A 22,894-nucleotide genomic window follows, 5' to 3' on the forward strand; every position below is an offset into this window, starting at 1 on the left:
CGATCATCACATAGATTCATTGCTAGTCATCACACATATAGCAATCATCACACAGACTCCCTTTTCAACTGCTTCCAGCCTCGAAATCTCCTTAGCCAACCTCGACAAACGAGTGGCATCCACAACTTCTACAACGGGTGGAACAGGCAGCTCCACATTCGATGCCTCGACGTCATTCTCAAACATCTCCTCAACATGAGGAAGAATCCTGCCCCTACCTCGGGCCCTACCCCTGCCTCTAGGTCTACCTCAACCCCTAGCTCTGCCTCCTGGTAATCCATCACCCAAGGAGCATAGCACACTTGGTTAATACTTGCAAAATCTCCAAACGCAAGTATAAGTCAACGCTATGACTAAATCAACCACAACACCACGTCAGAGGAACAATCCCATCCCTCACGTCCATCTAGAGTTAAATCTAAAGGTCCTCACTCCTCAAAAGATTATAACTCCTAGAAGCTACTCTAAACTCCTACACTTTATTCACTGAGCCAACACTACCCTGAAGACTCACATTCCAATACTCACTGCATACCCAATGACTATATCAATACCGAAGAGCATCGGATGGGGATCCGCTGCAGACGGGCCATCACTCGAGGAGTATTGATTGTCACCAAATATGCACCTTACGCTCTGATACCAATCTGTCACGCCCCTGATTTTTAACACAATTAAAAATCGGTATATAACCCCATAATTATACATGCGTGAACGTTCAGCCATCAATACCAAATACCTGGAAAATTTTTTCCCTTTATACAACATACATATTGATGTCCTGAACCCACTATGTCAATATTGACCCGCCCACAGAGTCATATATTACATAAGCTTACGAATTAAATTGTCAACAATAAGATAAAACGTAAAAGCTCCTCAGAGTTTACTACATAGCGGAAGTCATAACAATGGCAAAGCCAAATCAAATTTGCTTCCTACCTGTTCTGCTGCCAACAAACTACTTCAGCTTCAGCCCTGATTATCCTACCCTGCAGGATTAACCCCTACACCGTGGGAATGGTGCACCGGGTTGTCACACAACAAACCCGGTAAGCTTTTGCAAGCCCGTATGAGTAACTCAAAACAACTCACACCAAATCACGGGATAAAAGCCCGCACAACTCACGCCAAACACGAGGAAAACCTTTCGACTCGAGAATGAGGAAAACATACCATGCTTCCCAAAACAATACTCTTTTCCCAAAAGGAATTCACAAAAGTCACACAGTGGCAAAATCATATAAATCGTTAACCTAACAATTCAAATATGATAAATCGATCCAACCTGGATCAAACACATCAAAACGGTCCAACCTGGACAAACACATACGCACATCAATCATACCTATTATTAACCTAACAAATAGCATATGATTCTTTTAGTCCAACCTGGACAAAATACGTCAAATCAGTCCAACCTGGACAAAATACATCAAATCAGTCCAACCTGGACAAAATACGTACCCAGTAATCGTAAGTAACCTACTTAGATCCATGAGGTACCATGGCAGCCAGAATAGAGCTCTAACTGAATATATCGTAACCTGTCACCTCGGCCAAGGTTCAACCTTACGATATACATTGCCTGAGGAAGCAACCTGCAACCCCGGATCTTTAGGCCAACCTGACCCTCAGATCAAAATATTAAACGAGTCGCACCGGACCCCAAATGTCAAATCAAATCAAAAGGAGAAATCACAACCTGTGACTCTCACATCCTCAGACCACCGGTCGTCGGATCAAAATGTCAAATCAAATCAAAAGGAGAAATCACAACCTGTGACTCTCAATTCCTCAAACACTTTTCAAAACAATAGAAATACCATTTCCCACCATTTCTTTTCCGAAAAGCCACAACCCAAAACAATAAAACGCACCAATTCATGCATATTGTTTTCATCAATCCACAACCCACCAAAACATGAATACATATATATATATATATATATATATATATATATATATATATATATATATATATATATATATGTACACACATAGTCATCCACTCAGAAATGCCACTAATATCATCTATAGTTCATTTCGAAAGCAAATCAAAATCAACCAATTAAATCCGTTCATAATTGAACCTTGTGAGATTACTCACCTTGAAACTCCCGCTGCGTCTTCAATACAGAACAAAGCAGCCAAACCACAAAACAACCGTCTAAGAATACTTCCCAAGTACCTAAGCACATATGGTTTCAACTTAGTAACGATTCACAAACGATTTAAGTTCGAAACCCCTGTTTTGAACTAAAATCCCCCAAAGTGGCGCCAATCGAGGCGAAACCACATCCGAGACCTCCCAAAGTCTCCGGAATACATCCACGATCGATACGTCCCAACCACAAGTCGATCGGACGCTCGGATCCTCACGGATCGAATAAATCAACCGGTATGAAACCGTAAAAATCATAACAATTTCATACGAACTCCAAAATATGCGTATTATATATCAAAATGCTCGTATCGACGAGTAGAAGACATATAACACCAGAAACAATCCCATACATGGCCGGAACACCGCCGGAACGCCGCCACAGGCAGTGGCGCACCGCCGCCGGCCAAAACTCAATATTTCACAAAACTCCCAACATCAAAGTTCTTCATCTAAGCATGCTTGTGAATTCTCATAACTAGCTCGAAGTCAGAAAACAAGCATAAAGGGTCGAAAACTACCTCACAAGCCGTGAACAGTAATCCAATCTGAGTTGAACCAATTTCCACGTAAATCGATCCAAACAAACACCATAGATCGACTCAGACAACCCCCACGAAGCCAAGGAAGGAAGCTTGAAGCCGTGCAGTCGCCGGAGCTGTGTTTTCCGGTCGGGTCCAAAAACACCAACCTGCACCACCTTCTACCGCCGCCACCACCGAGAATCGGAGCTAGAGGACACCACAGGGAGGAGCGCACGGAGAAGGCGATCCTATCTGGAAAGTTTCGTCGCCGGAGACCGCCGCAGATCGCCGGAAAAGTCGGGTCGGATCTCCGGGTTCGGGTCGGGTCAGTCGTGGGTGATGAGAGAGAACGGAGCGTTTCTAAGTTTCCGGTTTTGGAAACTTCCAAAAATAAAAATGGAAATTTCCGAAAACGGAAACCCCTATATATAGAGCTTTCCAAATTTTCAAACGCTCATAACTTTCTCATACGAACTCCGATTCTCGCGTTCCACGTGTCCACGAACTCGTATCGACGCACTCTACAACTTTCGTGAAGGAAGTTTTCGGAGAATCTCAACGTATCAAAAGTCAACCTTTGCAACCCCCCTAAAGTCATCTTTTTCAAATAAAAATTCGTCCGAAACACTTCCGCTCCGTCAACGAGCCACGAAACCTTCCAACAACCACTAATTAAGTTCCGGAAAATCCTCGGAAAATAAATACGAATTTCCGGGGCATCACATACATGAAGGTTCCAGATGGACTTCAATTACCCAAATCAAGTGGCTCTAAACCACGGAGTGTGTTTTCAAATAAATTAAAACGTTCACTATATGGATTGAAACAATCCATACGGATGTGGTATAACCGTCTAAGTGACTACTTGATTGGGAAGAGATATATTAACAATGAAATATGCCCATACGTGTTCATTAAAAGAACAAGTTCCGGATTTGCAATTGTAGCATTTTATGTTGATGACATGAACCTTATTGGAACTCTAGATGTGATAAAAGAAACTGCTAAGTATTTGAAATCCGAATTTGAGATGAAAGATCTTAGGAAAACACGATTAGAACTCAAGCACCGTGATGATGGGATTTTGATCCATCAGTCTGCATATACTCAGAAAATTCTATGGCGCTTTAATGAAGATAAAGCAAAACCTGTGAGTACTCCCATGATTAGCCGTAGTCTTGAGCTTGGAAAAGATCCATTTCATCCAAAGGATGAGGACGAAGAATTATTAGAGGCCGAAGTGCCCTATTTGAGTGCGATAGGTGCATTATTGTACTTAGCTCAATGCACAAGACAGAACATCTCATTCGCAGTTGTTAGCTCGACATAGTTTTACGCCAACACACCGCCATTGGATTGGTGTAAAGATAATCTTTCGTTACTTAAAAGGTACGATAGATATAGGCTTATTTTATCCCTACAGAGAAAATGAATAATGGACGTTTGGGATCAGACCAATTAATTAAGGCAAGACATCACCATCCATGACCTCAAGACTAGCCATGTCGCCGCCGTCCATGGTGGCCGACGTTCTCCTCCTCCCTTCCATTAAAATGACGGTGATGTTTTGATGGGTTTTATTGATGCATGGTATCTCTCTGACCCTCACAAATGTCGCTCCCAAATGGGTTATGTTTTTACCATGGGAAGCACTGCAATATCTTAGAGGTCTACAAAACAGACCCTTGTTGCTACTTCCTCGAATCATGCAGAGATTATTGCTCAACATGAAGCTGTGCGTGAATGCATATGGTTGAGGACTGTAATTAGATATATTCAAGGAACTTGTGGCTTGAAGTCTACCAAAGATGAAGCTACATGTAGTTATGAGGATAATGCAGTTTGTATTGAACAAATGAAGTTAGGTTTCATCAAGGGCGACAACACCAAACATATATCACCTAAATTCTTTTATAATCAGCAACAACAATCACTTCTAAAAATCTAAGTGAATCAAATCCGATCAGAGGATAATGTAGCTGACTTATTCACTGAGTCGTTACCTAAATCCATCTTCGAGAAGCATGTGAGGAGCATTGGATTGAGAAAGTTATCTGAACTCCCATGATTGTAGCAGTCAGGGGGAGATGTCAACATCAGGGGGAGGCACTACAACAAAATCCGGCATTAGTGACCACATCAATGTTTGTCACAAATGCTATTGAATTAGTGACCACTACTACATGCTGGTCACTAACACTTTTACGACTAATTAAATTCATTTACCCGCCCATCATTCAATTTTTAATGACCAAAGGTTTTAGTATTAGTGACCAATCATATTGGGTCACCAATGTTTTTAGACTTTTTAAGGCGTGGTTCTGGTTTAGTGACCAAAATTTTTCAGGAGGGAATTTTTCACTTAAATCTTAAAGTAGCGGATTCTTATTAAAACACGGCTTTCAAAATGAAATTCTTTGCCAAGCGCTATTTTTGATAAAATCCTTAGTTCGGGAGACACATCCCTCTTTATCTTCATCGTCCTCTTCCCTCAGTCCTCTTCTTGCCCCCAACGCCTTTGCTTCATGGTGGGTCGAGGCCTCAATTCGGACCACTTTCGACAGCCCGTCCGAGTCTGTGATGGTGTTGCTCGACCTTAATTCGCGCGATCGTTAATTCACGAGACAACGCTCCCAAAGTTAACCGCCGTGTTATGGGCTTCTGGCAATTATGATTGGTTTGGATATCATGGATTACAGGTTTGTTTTTGGCAAGTAAAGCTTTGAGATTTCGGTATGTGGTGGGATTTGAGAATTGGGGATATTTTGTGATTTTGAATTTTTGGGTGCTTCATTGACTTTTTGTTGCAGGACCATATAGAGGAAGCTGAGGTGTCTTTTGCTATGGGAATCTGAGGTATCCACCAACACATGAATCTGAAGCTTTATTTCTTCATTTATTTTTTTGTCATATTCATGGGTCTATTTCGTCTCTTTGAGAAAAGTTTTAATACTTTTTTTCTTTTGTTTTGTTATCATAATAGGGATTGATAGTGTGCTTATGTGGAATTCATTGGAATTAAGTGGACTTGAGAAGTATTAATACACTTTGTTGTCAGTTGAGGAAATTTTTTGACTTGAGGATCCATCAGATTAAAGATTTCTCTGAACTTTCAACTATATCTTTGTACAGTTTACGAATTCGGTTATGTGTCTTTGATAGATTTGTGACTGGGTTTCTTTTTATTTGAATTCAACTGTCTCTTTAATTGATTTCTTTTGATTTTTCTGTTTCAAATTGTATATATTAATGAGGCATTGTTGTAAACAGACTAATTGGAATTGCTGCTTGGAAGACCTTTCGCACTATAGCTTAATCTGGCTATTCTTGCTTCTAAAATGCCCTGTGACTCTGTGAGTTTTATCAAACATCTTGTATGCCAAATTATATGAATATATTTTGTTGATTTTTGTCATAGTGAGCTATATATAGATTTCATTGTTCTTATGTTTGGCAATTGGATGTTTCTGTCAGTGAGGTGGAGTCTTTGTATGAGCTATATAAGAAACTAAGCAGCACTGTAGTTAAAGATGGGCTTATACACAAGCTGTGTGCTTCCTCCTAGTACTGTTCTAATTTTACTCTTTGAAGTTTACAAATATGTATCTCATATTAATTATGTATTTACAAATATTTATAAAATCTGGTCACGTCTTTTGTTCTCCTTCAAAAATTGAACGCACTATCTAGTCTATCTTCCTCTTCTAGATGGCCTCTTGTTCTTGCAACTCATCTTCGTCATTCATTCGTGAAGGTAGAGTTGAAGTATTTGATTGAATTTGTTCATTCCTATCCAAATTATTGATTGAATTTGTTCTTTCCTCTTCCACTTGGCCAAACTTATTTGAATTTTAGGGTTTGGGTAATGGGCTTTTAATCAATCATTTGCATCCCATATGATTTTAGGGTGTTGGAAATTAGGGATTATAATTCGGATTGGGGTGTTTGAATCTCTAGTTCTTGTCTATTTTAATTTTATTGTTTTTTTGTTTGAACTTCACTGCATTTGCAGGGATACAGGGGGCAGCCTTGCTATTAAAACTGTGGAACTTCAGGACTCGGGTTCGGTCTGCTATCTAGGGTTACCTATTCATATTCAGAGTAAAAAATTTAATCGATCTCTTTGCACTTTTTCAATTTTCAGTGGCGTTGGTTTTGATCTTGTTTGTCAGTTTTCTTGTTCTATATTTGTTCCTTGTTATTAATCTTCAATTTTGTGGTTATATTATTATAAGTGTATGATTCAGTTTGTTGTTGGTTTTGAGTTTGGGTTTGTATGCTGCATATTCACAATTCAAACAAACATATTTGAAATTTTCATGCTTGCAACTAAGATGCATGACCTATACGTTTATGCAGGTGCAAGTGGGAGGTGAGTGCACGTACACATACATATATGTTTTTTGGATATTGACGCCCATAATTTGATAGTGTTTTGTTATTTTAGATTATTTACTTTTGATATTTTTATATTATATATTTAACAATGGGTGTACTTGCTGGTGAAGTGAGTTGGTGAAAATTCAGTACTTTATAATATGTAGTTAATCTTGATAATGCATTTGATCTTTAGTTAAGAGTAACTTTATCATACAGTTAAAACTAATATACCTTAATCTCCTCCTACATCTAATTAAGTAATGGTTGTATTTTCAGGTGGCCGGTTGTGCGCAAACTTTTTTTGTTTTCATTAGATGATCCTCATAGGAAAATCTATACAGCAATTAGTATGGCTGTAGCATCAATAGCAAGTTATGATTGGCCAGAAGATTGGCCGGACTTATTACCATATCTAATGAAGTTGATTAACAACCAAGCCAATATGAATGGAGGTAAGCCTTTCCAATTCATGATCTGCCAACTCTATCTTGATTCTATCTGTGTGGCCAAAATGAATCTATCAGAAAGGTTAAGTTTCTTAAATTGTTTGTCGTACTTTTTCATATTTGTGACTTCGAAAAGTTTTTTCTGCTTTAGATTTACACGTTTCCTAGATTTTGCAGTGCATGGAGCTCTTAGATGCTTGGCTCTTCTCTCTGTGGACTTGGATGATATAGTGGTCCCGACACTAATTCCCGCTCGATCTGTTCCCATGCTTGCTTACAATTGTATCATCTCCTCAGATTAGTACCCTCTGGCTTCTTTCCCAATTAATTGTCTTCGAGCTCTGTTCTATTTGAAAGGCAAGTAAAGCTCCTTTGTAGAATGCCTGTTGTTGATCTATTTGAGTCTCATATTCTTATGCTTATGAACTGTGGTTATTTTAAGAGGAAACCATTTCATGGCATTTGTGGCACTTGATTGTTAATGCAGTTTATGCGTACTTTTCTGTCATGGCATCTCAGTTGGATGATTTTTGTTTCCTTCAGTTAACCATGTTGTCTATTGTGGGATTTGTATGTGCAGGTGTATGACAAATATCTACGCACAAAATCCTATTCAATTGTTTATTCATGTATTGCCGTAATGCCGTGTTAGGGATGATGAGTGGTGTATATAAGGTATTTGATCTGTTATCTATTCCAATGAACTTCCCACGATCTGAAGTGTGATAAATTAAGCTTCTTCTATTATGAATTAACAGATTACGTTCTTTATTATTTTATGGAAATTTATGTTTTTGATCTTCAAAACCCATGCATCTTTATGTTTTCTTGTTTGTATATATGTGTAAATTGGTTCTAGAATTTTTAGGGTTGCATATTAACGTAAATAATTAAGTTAATAATCTGAAAATATATTTTAAATTCGTGAATAGTACATCTGTGAATAGTATTTCATGTATAGTGTTTTCCAGGATTTGTTTTGGTGTTTTTAGGAGTTTGTTAGGGTTTTTAGGGATGTTTTCCTATTTTTTAGGGTGTGCTCCTATTTTTTAGGGATTGGTTCCTTATTTTTAGGAAAAGTAGTTAGAGTTAGTTCTTAATAGGGATTCCTTGTTTGACTTGGTTTAGAATTTGTATCCTTGTTGTATATGGATTTCCTAATGTGTTTATGACTTGTAAAGTGTATATAAGTAGTAGTAGGATTTCTAAAACCATTCTAACTTGTATTTCTTTGTTTGTTTCAAATTGTGTGAGTATATATATGTTAATTTTCGTTGCTTTCTCATTCTTTGCTCTCTAATTTCGTGTGTTACATGTATGTCTCTTCCTAACTTTTGTTGTTTGAAATCCTATGTATGTGTGTATGTGTTAACTTCTAATTTTCGTAACTTGTATGTGATTCTTTCTAATTTTCGTGTGAATTATATTCTTTAATTCTTTGATTTCGTTTGTTGCATGTAAGTACCCTCAATCCCCAGCTTGAATGATCTCTGCTTACTCTATACTAACGTTTGACATTTTTCAGGGTTTAAATTGGTGAATGCTTTTGCACGTATCATGTGCGTGCATCAAGCATGCATTTAGCTTTGAGTGCATGAGACCGGTGAGATAATAGCTCAGTTGAAGCTCTCCATACCCAAAGCATGCTCGACGGACAGTTTGACCAGGAAGTGAGGGAGCTGTTGGTGATGATCATCGAGAAGGTGAAAATGCTGCCAGGATGAGGTGAGACACAGAGACCGAGGAGGTGAGACACATGGATGAAGGAGCTGCCGGGTTGACGCATGTTTCCCAGTTGAAGAGGAAGCCGGACAGGTTACAATAGTGCGGTACCGGAGGAGACCCAAGTCTAAGATCTGGGACTCAGTGGGTTTGAACGAAAATATCTTCGTACCGGGATCGAAGATGCAGGCCTCTCCTAAGCCGGGTCCCGGATTGTTGATATATATAGCTGGTGAGTCTCGAGCGAGCTATGAGCCTCCAAGTTTGTTCTTCCCTAGAAGCTTGTCAGCGAACCAGATGATCAACGGGAACCGAGGTAACCAAAATGAAGAAATTTCTGAGGTCATCACTGGGATTTGAATAGGTGATGATCTGAGTTGCTGGTATGGGTCACCAGGATGTGTTACCGAGAGGTAAGGTTACGGGTGCTGGAAGCTCAAAGTTACCACTGTGAGAAGATTAATTGCCGAGATGAAGCATGGGTGCCCATATAAGATTTGGGTGACCAAATCAATCTGGGTACCCGTCTTGGTCTCTAATGTGAGAGAGTTCCCGACGGCTGTGACTATCCATCAAAGTTGCTTCCGGGATGAGTTGAGCTATGGTTGTAGAATTGAGGGTGCGGGGGTGTGTGCTTACCCGCTGACTCATGAGAGTCCCGGAGAAAAGTGAGGCTTGGGAGTGGGGTTGAGGGTACGGGGATGTGCACGTACCCGCTGGCTTGTGGTACCCGTTGGCTCATGTATCTGGTGGCTCCTCGGAGGCTTGGGTGAGGAAGGTGAGGGGTGTCTTGCGTGTACCCGCTGACTTGTGGTACCCGTACATGACCCTTGCTCAAGGTGCGGGGTGTCTTGCGCATACATGATTGGTGGTTCCCGTACATGACCCTTGCTCAAGGTCGGAGGCTCATACCCAAACTCCTAGGGACCCTCATTCTAGCGCCAATGTTTCTGTGTGAGAATACGGAACGGGAACTAAGTATGAGGCAAGGTAGAGAGGGAGAGAGAAATGACACAAACATGTATAGTGGTTCACCTTGCCCTTGAGGCAAGGCTACGTCCACTTAGAAGTTCCACTATGAGTGAGGCCAAGTAGCCTTTGTAGTGATACAAGTATGGGGATCATGGATCCCATCCTCTTCTAAGAATGGGAGGACTTCCCTTTATAGCTAAAGGAAATCTCATTTTATTCTACATTTCCGATGTGGGACAATAATACACACATTTGCTTCTCTTGAAGCCTTTTGAAGAGCATGGGAGGGTGGCCTCCCGACTAGATACCGGCCGACCTCCACCATGGCAACGTAGCTCGGGTGTCGGTCTACCGAATGCATGCCATAGGTGGGGCTAGCCATGTCGTGGGGCCCATGTACGAGGTTGTTGCTTATACTTGGCGGTATGTAATATAGGCGGTATGTACAACAATATACACTTGTAAAAATACTTTTCACGTTTTATACTCACTTGTGTACTTAACTTGTGCCCTGTGTGAGAAATTATGTACAATATACTTGTTAGTTATACTTGTACTTTGTAATTCATAGTTATACTTGTTTTTATACTTTGTATTTCTTTGTTAATTATAGTCACTAACTTTATTTAACGGAGGTACCGTCTGGCTGAAAGACGTTAAATTCAAGCGCTACTTGGGAAGCAACCCAATTCAGAAGTAGCCGTGAAGGAGTCTACAAACACAGATTTGCTTTCTCTTTCCCTATTTCTTTTTATTTTTCAATTTTTCTCCTTTTCTTTTATTTTAGGACTTTTTTTTTTTTCCGTAAATGTCTTCTATCTATGCTTACTTGTTTCATTGCATGCTTTAATTAATTACATTGAGGACAATGCAATATTTAAGTGTGGGGGAAGAGATTTATATTTTTGTCTTTTATTTTGAGTCCTATATATTGAAAAATACAAAAAAAATGTCAAAAAAAAAAAATTGTATTTGTTTTGGTTTTTGAGTCATATGATGCCTTTCAACTGTCTAGGATGATTCTATATCTCTGAAATTATGGCTAAAAGTGGATCACAATATTAAGATGATTTTAAATGATATTCTTTGGTTAATTGAGATATATGAAAAGCATGTCCATATGTAGTGGATATGGATTTCGTGACCTTGGTACAGAATATGAGCATGTTAAGTGAGTTTTGATTCATAAAAGCCCATGTGAGATATTTGAGCCCATGTCCCTTTTTCTTGGAGTGATAAATGAAAAATATTCTTATTTTCTTGGCGATGTTTTGATGATCTCATTATTCTTTCATTTGATTGATTGTTTGTCATAGATTAAGTTTAATGGACTAGAGAATGCTAGAATTCACTCTTATGCTTGTTGAGACTTTTATCAATACATGTCCCTGATTCTAGAAAGGATAGAGGCACCCTAGGAATTACCACCATAGCCAAATTAGCCTGTGTCCCTAATTGTATACACAAGATGTACACCCCCCTAGATAAACCCCTTTGAGCCTACAATTATAAGCCTTTTCTTTCATCACCCTTAAAATCCTTAACCATGAACCTTAGTATAGTTACAATCCTACCCCTTGTTCTAAAAACTTAGTGGAGCTACCTTTTGAGACTTACAACATGATGGCGACAAGGATGGAGATTGAGAAGAGGTGAAAGTTCAAATATGGGGGTAGACTTGTCCATGATAAAGAAAAATATGTATGTATTGCCATGAAAAAAAAAAAAAAAAACAAGAAGAGGAAAAATATATTGTATACAGCAAAAGAAAAGAAAAAGGAAAATGTTTATGGATTTTAGTCCCCCATACTATGTGGATTTGGAGTTTGCTTTGAATTGAAGACCCACTATAGGAAAATTTGGTCTTTGTCCAGTTCACGAGAGTTCAAAGGAAGTTTAGAATGAAGTTTGTGCCCAACATGAAGACATTAGGCCCTTTTATTTTGCCTCTATGGGTTATGACGTTTTGTTTGCCTTGGTGGATTTCTAGAAGTCTCTCTACATCTACATGAGCTCTACTAGGTTTTTAGGATACTTTGTTAAATTCCTTACCTTTCATTTCTTAAAACCTTGAGCCCTGGCCCCATTACAACCCTTTATAAGACTTTTTTTATCCTTAAGATGGGACAACCTTTGATCTGTGGAGATGAGTTATAAGAGTTGAACCTATGTCTTTGGTCCATTTGTGCAAGTAGTTGATATCTTTCATGAGATCTTGAAAAATTATATTCACAAAGTGTTTTTCGTTTCTAATATATGTGAGCTATTTGATTGCCTTAAAATATTTTCTCTCACATATAATTGAGTGATTATAAGCTTTTAAGCATTGCCTTGATCTGAGAGAAGAAAGAGTGGATATACCTTGTGAGGTTATGAATCATACTTGTCTGAAACATGCTAAGCTCCACCTCATCACCATTGTTACAATCAAGTCCTACTTATTTATATGTGGATTATATGTTTGAATTAACTCTTGAATACCTAAATATTGATTCTTGGTTGAGTACGTGATAATCTTGATGCAATGAAAGTAAGAGATTTCTGAGAAAAATAGTTGGAAGGCTTAGTAGTTTTTTAGTTAAGTGTCCTTGAGTCTTTTACATTTTCTATACTTGGTGTATTTCATGAGTCATTGAGTCTTTGTGTTTAGTTTATTTGTTTTGATTTTGCTAAGGGACTAGCAAAAGCTAAGTGTGGGGGAATTTGATAGGAGCATTTTAAAGCGACGTTTTCATATTTAACTCCTCATGTTTTGCTTACTTAATTCCTTTACTTAATCATTTTTAATTTAGTTTCTATTTTCTAGGTACATCGGAGAAAATGACAAGGAAATGAGCTTAAAGGCACATGAGAAGGATGTGAGAAGTTGGAGATGACAAAGGCAAGGCACAAGGATGCAGAAATGAGCTGAAATGAAGAAATGAAGTTTTCCTAGTCCAACCAGGAAATCCTGGTCTGACTAGGAAACCTACTTTTGCCAGAAAAAGGAGTCCTAATGACACAAGGAGTCCTAGTTGAACTAGGAAAGCAAAAGAAGATTCCGGAAGGTTCAAGAACATTTCATATGAAGAGTCCTTATTTGACTAGGAGTCCTGAAGACATGAGGAGTCCTGATGAGGCTAGGAAACCTGAGAGCATTAGGAGACCATGTGGCTTCAAGATAGCTCAAGAAAGCTCAAGAATATTCTAGAAAACTGGGGATATTGCGGCAAATAAAGAGACCTAAGTATACTAGGGTTTTGTCACGCCCCTGATTTTTAACACAAATAAAAATCGATATATATAACCCCATAATTATATATGCGTGAACGTTCAGTCATCAACATCAAATACCTGGAAACTTTTTCCCTTTTAACTACATACATATTGATGCCCTGAACCTACTAAGTCAATATTGACCCATCCACAGAGTCATATATTACATAAGCTTACGAATTAAATTGTCAACAACAAGATAAACGTAAATGCTCCTCAGAGCTGACTACATAGCGGAAGTCATAACAATGGCAAAGCCAACAAAATTTGCTTCCTACCCGTTCCGCTGCCAACAAGCTGTCTCAGCTTCAGCCCCGATTATCCTAACCTGCAGGATTAACCCTTACACCGTTTGAATGGTGCACCGGGTTGCCACATAACAAACCCGGTAAGTTTTTGCAAGCTCGTATGAGTAAACCCAAAACCACAAAGCAGAAACACATTCTTAAGTCACCTCAACCTAACAACGATAAGCACATCACTCACAATTGGAACCATCTGTTCCAAAATCTTCCACAACATGCTTACGTAGGTCACATATTGACTAAACCACATGATCAGATTCCCAAACTAGCATCCAATTACACAAATTCCAGTCAAACAAAACCTCCTTAGGTAGTGTTTGGAAATCCATTAGCTCACAACGGCGAGCCACACAGATCACACTCATTTCCTTCCCACCGGAAGTCCTTGTCATCAACATGACATCAAAGGTGAAAACAATAAATCACCTTCCTATCCTCACACAGAGTACAATCGTCATCACTATGACCTTAAAGATCAATCAAAACAAATCATAGTAATCCCTGCGTGCAATTTAGTTCAGCAAGTCACAGCAAAACAAGCAAAACAATTCACAGTAACCCCTGCGTGCAATTTAGTTCAGGAAGTCACAGCAAAACAAGCAAAACAATTCATAGTAACCCCTGCGTGCAATTTTGTGATGACCTGGATTTCTGTTATTTAATTTTGGTAATTAATAATGGACCAGTTGTACGAATAATTATTATTGTGCTTTATGCGTAGATTGTATGTGAAGTGGAATGGTTTTCGTCCGTATAATTATTTGAATTTCACAGTTTAGGGGGTCATGTGAAGTTGACTTTTTGTACGTTGGGATTCTCGGGAAATTTCCTTCATGAAAGTTGTATAGCGCGTCGATACGAGTTCGTGGACATGTGGAACGCGGGAATCGGAGTTCGTATGAGAAAGTTATGGCTATCGGAAGAAGTTTCCGTTTTAGTATAAATAGAGAAAATCAGAAATTTATTTCATAATTTTCAGTTTCCATTTCCGGAAACCCTTTTTTTCTCTCTCTTTCTCTCTCGGTCGATACCTTCACTATCTGAGTTTTCCGTCTGACCCGACCCAAACCCGGCGGATCCGACCCGACTTTTCCGGCGAACTGCGGCGGTCTCCGGCGACGAAAACTCTCCAGATCAGTTCGCCACCTCCGTCTGGTCGTCCCTCTGGTGTCCTCTAGCTTCGATTCTCCTCCACGGCTGCGCTGCAAGGCGGTGCAGTTGGGTGTTCTTGGACCCGATTGGTTTTCCGGCTTCCAACGTCGGCGGCGCTTCAACCTTGGCCTGGGGAGTTCGCAGCAGCCTCCTTGTGCGAGCTGTGGTGGTTGTTTGGAAGGATACACGTGAAAACTCGATCAACTCAGTTTGGTTTACTGTTCACGGCTTGTGAGGTAGTTTTCGATCCCTTATGGTTGTTTTCTGACTTCGAGCTAGTTATGAGATTTCACAAGCATGCTTAGATGAAGCTTTTTGATGTTGGGAGTTTTGTGAAATATTGAGTTTTGGTCGGCGGCGGTGCGCCTCCGTCTGTGGCGGCGTTCCGGCGGTGTTCCGGCCATGTATGGGACAGTTTCTGGTATTATATGTCTTCTACTCGTTGATACGAGCGTTTCGATATATAATATGCAAATTTTGGAGTTCGAATGGATTTGTTATGATTTTTACCGTTTCATGTCGGTGAATTTATTCGATCCGTGAGGATTTGAGTACCCGATCGACTTGTGGTTTGGACATATCGATCGTGGACGTATTCCGGAGACTTTGGGAGGTCTCGGATGTGGTTTCGCCTTGATTGGCGCCACTTTGGGGATTTTAGTTCAAAACAGGGGTTTCGGACTTAAATCAAATGTGAATTGTTACCAAGTGGAAACCGTTTGTGATTAGGTACTTGACGAAGTATTTGGACGGTTATTTGGCGGATTGGCCGCTTTGTTCTTGGTTGAAGACGCAGCGGGAATTCAAGGTGAGTAAATATCACAAGGATCTTTATGAACAGAAGTACCATTATTGTTTTGGCGTTAATTAATTAACTGCAAACTATAGTTGGTATTAGTAGGCATTCCTGAGCGAATGACTACGTATATATATATATTTACGTGAAATATATATATTCTTGTGAATGGTATTTGATGAATAATATGCATGATGATGCTTATATTATTGTTGAATGTGACTTTTCATGGAAACAATATTGTGGAAAAAGATGTTTTCTATTGTTGAAATGTATTGAGTTTGATGTTACATTTTTGAGTCAAGCGTGACTCATTTAAATGTATTGGTCTTTGTACCAAGAGTCACAGATGGTGAGTAGGGATAAGGAAAGCCGAGATTAGATGTTAGTAACGTTTTAGGTCAGGTGTGACTTACTTAACGTTCCACTTTGAGACCGGACGGGGTCTGAAGGTCATAGGTCACAGATGGTGACAGGTTGCAGATGGCGACATTGATGTTTGATTTCATGATCAGACGGGGTCTGAAATCATATGTCACAGATGGTGACAGGTCGCAGATGGTGACCAAGGCAGGAAATAGGTAATCACGTCCTTGGTAGGACGAGTGATTACGATTTCAATAGAGCTCTAGTCTGTCTGTCATGATAGCTTATGGGAGTAACGGTCGAGGTTGCTGGAGACTCATAGGTATGTAGTTTAAAGGAGAGTTCCGATGGTATTCTTCTTTAATTGTCTAGATGAGGCTTGAATTGCTACTTGATGGTTAAGTTAGCAAATAGAACATTGTCACGACGGTGACTCATGCTGTCCTTTTTGTGGAAAGGATATGGAATGTTAGAAGGAATCATGGTTGCATGAGTTCCTTAAGTAGATTGATGTGAGTTGTTGATTGATGTTCATGAGTTACTCATACGGGCTTGCAAAAGCTTACCGGGTTTGTTGTTTGGCAACCCCGGTGCACCATTCAAACGGTGTAGGGGTTAATCCTGCAGGTCAGGAAAATCGTGGCTGAAGCTGAGGTAGCTTGTTGGCAGCAGAACGGGTAGGAAGCAAATTTTGTTGGCTTTGCCAGTGTATGACTTCCGCTATGTAGTAAGCTCTGAGGAGCATTTACGTTTTATTTTGTGATGACAATTTAATTCGTAAATTTGTGTAATATATAACTCTGTGGAGCGAGTGTATATTAATTTGGATTGGTTCAGGGCATTAGTATAAACTTGTTTAAGGGAAAGATGTTCCAGGTATTTGTATTGATGACTGAACGTTCACGTATGTATAATTATGGGATTATATATATCGATTTTTATTTTTGTTAAAAATCAGGGGCGTGACAAATTTAGTTCAGGAACTCACAACAAAACAAGCAAAACAATTCATAGTAACCCCTGCGTACAATTTAGTTCAGGAAGTCACATTAAAACAAGCATACTAGACTCAAAATGTTGCACCGATTACGATCACCATCTGTGACCTAATCCCAATCACCATCTATGACCAAGTCTCAATCACCTACCTGGATCTGTCACCATCAGTGACTAAATATCAATCACCATCTGTGACTCAATATCGATCACCATCTGTGATCCGTCAATATCGATCACCATCTGTGATTCGTCAATATCGATCACCATCTGTGACTCAATATCGATCACCATCTGTGATCCGTCAATATCGATCATCATCTGTGATCCTTCACCATCTGTGACTCAATATCGATCACCATCTGTGATCCTTCACCATCTGTGACTCAATATCGATCACCATCTGTAATCCGTCAATATCGATCACCATCTGTGACTCAATATCGATCACCATCTGTGATCCTTCACCATCTGTGACTCAATATCGATCGCCATCTGTGATCCGTCAATATCGATCACCATCTGTGACTCAATATCGATCGCCATCTGTGATCCGTCAATATCGATCACCATCTGTGATCATCCAACTCATCACACAGATTCCACCAACACAAATATATATCACGCAAATATATATATACATGGTCATCCACTCAGGAATGCCACTAATACCACTATAGTCACAGTTAATCCCATAACTCCAAGACAATATGGTAATTAGGCTCATAACAAATATCGTGAGATTTACTCACGTTGAATTTCCCGCTGCGTCTTCAATATAGAACAAAGCAGCCACACCACAGGACAACCGTCCAAGGATACTTCGTCAAGTACCTAATCACAATCGGTTTCCACTTAGTAACAATTCACAAACGATTTAAGTCCGAAACCCCTGTTTTGAACTAAAATCCCCAAAGTGACGCCAATCAAGGCGAAACCACATCCGAGACCTTCCAAGTCTCCAGAATACTTCTACGATCGATATGCCAAAACCACAAGTCGATCGGATGCTCGAATCCTCACAGATCGAAGCATCGAACGATCTGAAACCGTAAAAATCACAACATTCTCATACGATCTCCAAAAATTACAAACAATATATTGAAATGCTCGTATCGACGAGTAGATCGAAATCAGGAATAGAAATTATTCCTGAGGTGGCCGGAAACCGCCGGAAACCACCACCACAGTGGCGGCACCGCCGCCAATCCAAAGTCGAAATTTGGCAAAACTTCCAACACCAAAGTCCTTCATCTCAACTCAAATTGAAACTTTCATAACTACAACAAAGTCCAATTATAAACCAATCGATCACATTTTACCTTAGAACAAACCGGACCGATTGAAACCCTAGAATTTCAAAGCTTCGATTCGTCCTCCACAAGTGAAATCGTCCCAAGCCGCTTTGGGAGAAGCATCAACGTCCTATGGGCTTCAAAAGCCCTCAAGAATCCCCGGCAAAGGTGGCCGGAATCGGAAGTTCACATCTGGGTCCGACGCAGCTCCACCGCCAAACTTCTCGGCCTTGCACCGCCCTGCACAGCTCGTTTCATGCTCCAATTCTTCCACAAACCTCAAGAGGGAATTGAGGCGAAGAGAACCCACTTTGAATCGCGTCCTATGGTGGCCGGAGGAGGGAGATTGAAGCCGGCGAAGTGGAAAGGCGACTCGGGCTTGGGGAGAGAGAAACCAGAGCTGGGTTTCCCAAAATGGAAACCTGGCCTTTTTGCAATTTCCAGAATTTTTGTCCTTTTATACCAAAATGGAAAGTTTTTCCGAAGCCCATAACTTCTTCATACGAACTCCGATTCTCGCGTTCCGCATGTCCACGAACTCGTATCAACGTGCTCTACAACTTTCGTGAAGGAAGTTTTGGAGAATGTCAACGTATCAAAAGTCAACCTTAGCAACCCCCCTAAAGTCATACTTTTCGAATAAAATTTCGTCCGAAACACTTCCGCTCCGTCCACGAGCCACGAAACCGTCTGATACCCACAATTTAAATTCCGGAAAATCCTCGGAAAGTAAATATGAATTTCCGGGGCATCACAGGTTTCTTGGATGCAAAAGGAAGGAATTCTAAGTGAAATAAGTGTTTTTGCCGTGAGATATTCAAGGGATTCTGGAAAGTGACGTTTTTGAAGTTATCATGGAGAGTTTTAAGGGATTTACAATATTCAGGAAGGTTGAAAACATGTCCAAATACATTCCTTGAGCTCTACACTCCATCCTTGGCCAAAATTGTGGAGATAAATCAGAAAATAATCATGTAATTAATGCAAAAATAATCTCCCTAGAATCAAGGTGCTAATTTGAAGACTTCTTATTGGTTGGATGACATGGGAAGGATGATGTGAAATTATTTGATTGGCTAATGCTGTATGGATGAATCTTGAAGGCTTGGAGACTAAGTTGTCATCCTCCTATAAATAGGAGCATCATTAGGACGTTTCACACACCACTTCTCCCATAATTCTAAACACCAAAAATTCTCTCCATTCTATAGTCTTCAGAAGCTCTGCGTCTTCAAGCAAGGAGGAAAAGAAGTCATGCAATACATCAAGATCCTAGCCGCCATCTACCTTTGTGTCGTCCCTAGAAGACTGATTGCTTTCAAGGATCTCCAAGTTCTTCGTCTCAAGGCTTGTCATCCATATTTCACGGTGTATTTCATACTTTCTTTTGTTTTCCTTTGTTTGATTCGTAGAACTATGAATTCTAGTTAACATGATGTTAAGGGCAAAGTTTAAAGCCCGTTTATATGTTTTGAAATAAAGTTGTGATTTCTATATGTTGATTTCTATATTGCTTATGTAAGATTGCTTGATTGATTTTGGATTACAGAAAACTTTTATAGGTATGTGTTCTTTGGTGGCCAACTTAGGATATATGCATGTAATTGGAGATAGATTTATGATTATATGCATTTATATGCGTGTAATTATATCTAAAACACTAGAAATAAGCAAATCCCCATGTCAATTAATATGTAATTAATATATTTTTATTTATTTTGTAGAAAATAAGCAGAATTGCGGAAACGTGAGAAAATGGTGCAAAATTGGAGCAAATTAGAGTTTCCGACAAAAGGACGAAATTGTCAATGCGGGTCAACCGTGGTCAACGCCATCAAGGGAGTGGAATTCAATTACCTCCGGTAGTATTTGCGGAAGTGCATTGAGAAGAGAGAAGAAGAGGAAGAAGAAGAAAAAAAAGAGGAGAGAAAGCAAAACAAAATAAAAGAGAAAAGGAAAAGAAAAAAAAAAAAATATTCTGCACTATGCTGACGTCATGATGACGTCAGCACACCATTTCCTTTTCCCTTCTTCCTCACCCGTGCAGCCCCCTTTTCTTTTCTTTTTCTTTTTCTTTCTCTCTTCCTCTCACATGTGGCCAGGTGGCCCTATCTCTCTCTCTCTTCTTATCCCCTCACGCCCAGACCTCACTTTTTTTTTGGTCCAACAGACCTCACTATTAATTCGAATTCCCATTTCTTTCCTTCTCCTCTAACACCGAACACACTTCTCCTCACCAAAATCTATCCCACTCCTCCATTTTTCCCCTTCTCCTCCAAAATCCATCCCACCTCACCAAGATTTTCTTCTCCTCACCAAGATTCATACTTCCTCACTAAGATCCACTTCACCAAAATTCCATCTTCTCATCAATTTCACAATATTCAAAGGGGAAGCACTTCAAGCATAAGGAAATTAATCACCACTTGGGTAAAAGGGAGAAATTATAATTCCAAGGCTTGTTATGTTTGCTTTTTAGCATTTGTAACTTGTCTTGGTTGTTCTCCCTCTTCTATACATTTTCCTCTTTTATTTGTATGAAATTGATGGAATTGATGATATATATATTTATGGGTAGTGAGTAGAAATTTTGTTGGGGGTTAGGGTTGTGTGCCCTAGCCCAAATTTTATGTAAAGGATGCCTATTTTAATGTCATGATGCAATTTAATTTGATGGATGCTTATATCAATTTTTGTTGGGTTGAAATGCATGTCTAGGAGCCTAGTCAACTCTAGGGTATGTATTTTGAGCATGTCTAGGATGGAGTTAGAGGCTTGACCCCCTCTAATTCCTAAGCTAGAACCCTCAATTTGGTATTGTAGGGGTTCTAAGCATGGTGATTTACACCCGCTGCGTGATTGCGAGGGTGAATCGCTTAGTGGTCTAATTCTTGAGCTTTATGCCAATTAGAGCGACTTAGAGACCCTTGAACCGGCTCTAGCTCTCTCTAATTGAGTTTGTGTGACCCTTGAAACGGCACATTAATACCGTAATTGAGAATATATGGTCCTTGAGCCTCGAACCGCCTAGGATACGACTACCGCCAAATGAAGAATTTTGCATCTACATTAAATTAGCTTCCGGCACATAGGATTTGGGTGAAGGAATCTCCCTAGCACCCAACACTCTCTTGTCTTGAATTTTTTCGCAAACTACTTTAGCATTGCATTTTTCATTTTTAGCAATTTTTTATTTTCGGTTCTCATATTTAGTTTAGGGAAAAACTCACAAACAGTACCTGAACTTCAAGCCACTAATAACTTTCGTACCTCAAGTTCAAAAAATATCAGATTGGTACCTGAACTTCTGACCCCAACCCAATATCAGTATCTGGGAACAGTAAAATCGTTAACGGAGTTAATTTTTGAAGGATAAATCTGTCATTTCACTGTTCATCATCTCCAAAACTCTCCCCTCTCTCTCTGCAAACCCAGATCTTTCATTATCTTCTTCATACCTCACACACATAAACCCAAATCGACCAAAGCAGAGGTGAGAGGTGAGAGGAGTTGGTGGTGGATGGGACGGTGGCTATTGAAGAAGTGAAAGGTTGGTTGATAGTGGTGATGAGGTATGAAGAAGAAGAAGAAGAAATCTAGTATTGCAGAGAGAGGGAAGAGTTTTGGAGATGATGAATAGTGAAATGACAGATTTGCCCTTCAAAAATCAACCCCGTTAACGATTTTACTGTTCCCAGGTACTAATATTTGGTCGGGGTCAGAAGTTCAGGTACCAATCTGATATTTTTTGAACTTGAGGTACGAAAGTTATTAGTGGCCGATAAGTCAGGTACTGTTTGTGAGATTTTCCCTTTAGTTTAAGTCTTCACAATTAAAAATCACAATTTCGGATACTTGTTGCTAGGATAATTTGTATTTGTGCTTAGTTGTCCGTAACTAAGTGGGGGTTCCCTATTCCCTTGGGTACGATACTTGGAGCTTAATTTATTTGCCCTAAACTTGATGACCGTGTTGTATTACGCGTGAGGCGCTAGTATAGGCACCGAATCAATTTAGGTAAACAATTCACCTAATAGTTTTGTGAACCTAAATCATAAGTAGTAAAGGCTTTGGACAAAAGTCGAAATCAATTCAGGAGGATTGCAAATAGATGAACTTTTTCATACTAGGTTGTGCACTTTGGTTGACATCCTTTCTTTGTTCTTCATGCGTTGAATGTGTTCTTGATTAGCTAGCTTTCTAGACTATGATTTCATGTTCAATAGGATTGATTTAGGTACTTTCACTTAGATCAATTATTCAAGGAAAGTAAAAAATGGGAAATCGTTTGCTTATTAACGTTTCACATGGTCAACTTCTTTCTCATGACATAGAAAATCAACTATTGGAATTGTAATTGGATTGCATTCATATGGATGTGGTTTTGATCTTTGTTCCTTGCGTTCCACCCTTATATATGTATTTTAAGTATTTATATTTATTTATTTTAATTTTCAATTTTATAATCCTAAAATCCCCTTATTTGTGTTTACTTGTATATATTTTTGTTCTTTGTTATAT

The 22,894-nt window shown here is 39.4% G+C and overlaps 2 long non-coding RNA genes across 5 annotated transcripts; both read left to right on the plus strand.

The window, feature by feature from the left end:
• The first annotated feature begins 4,992 nt into the window (after window positions 1-4,992).
• Window positions 4,993-7,867, plus strand: LOC133737020 (uncharacterized). 4 transcript variants are annotated; one of them, XR_009859795.1, is made up of 8 exons: window positions 4,993-5,387; window positions 5,499-5,544; window positions 5,959-6,041; window positions 6,163-6,252; window positions 6,379-6,442; window positions 6,701-6,789; window positions 7,345-7,520; window positions 7,692-7,867. It is a non-coding gene; the product is annotated as an uncharacterized LOC133737020 (long non-coding RNA). The 4 variants fall into 4 exon arrangements; XR_009859794.1 differs by lacking the exon at window positions 6,379-6,442 and having other exon boundaries at window positions 4,997-5,387; XR_009859796.1 differs by lacking the exons at window positions 6,163-6,252; window positions 6,379-6,442 and having other exon boundaries at window positions 4,994-5,387; window positions 7,683-7,867.
• A 224-nt stretch (window positions 7,868-8,091) lies between these two features.
• On the plus strand, window positions 8,092-10,794 carry LOC133737021 (uncharacterized). Its single transcript, XR_009859797.1, has 2 exons — window positions 8,092-8,189; window positions 9,040-10,794. It is a non-coding gene; the product is annotated as an uncharacterized LOC133737021 (long non-coding RNA).
• Window positions 10,795-22,894: the final 12,100 nt, after the last annotated feature.

This window comes from Rosa rugosa, chromosome 3 (genome assembly GCF_958449725.1).
Source record: "Rosa rugosa chromosome 3, drRosRugo1.1, whole genome shotgun sequence".
NCBI lineage: Eukaryota > Viridiplantae > Streptophyta > Magnoliopsida > Rosales > Rosaceae > Rosa > Rosa rugosa.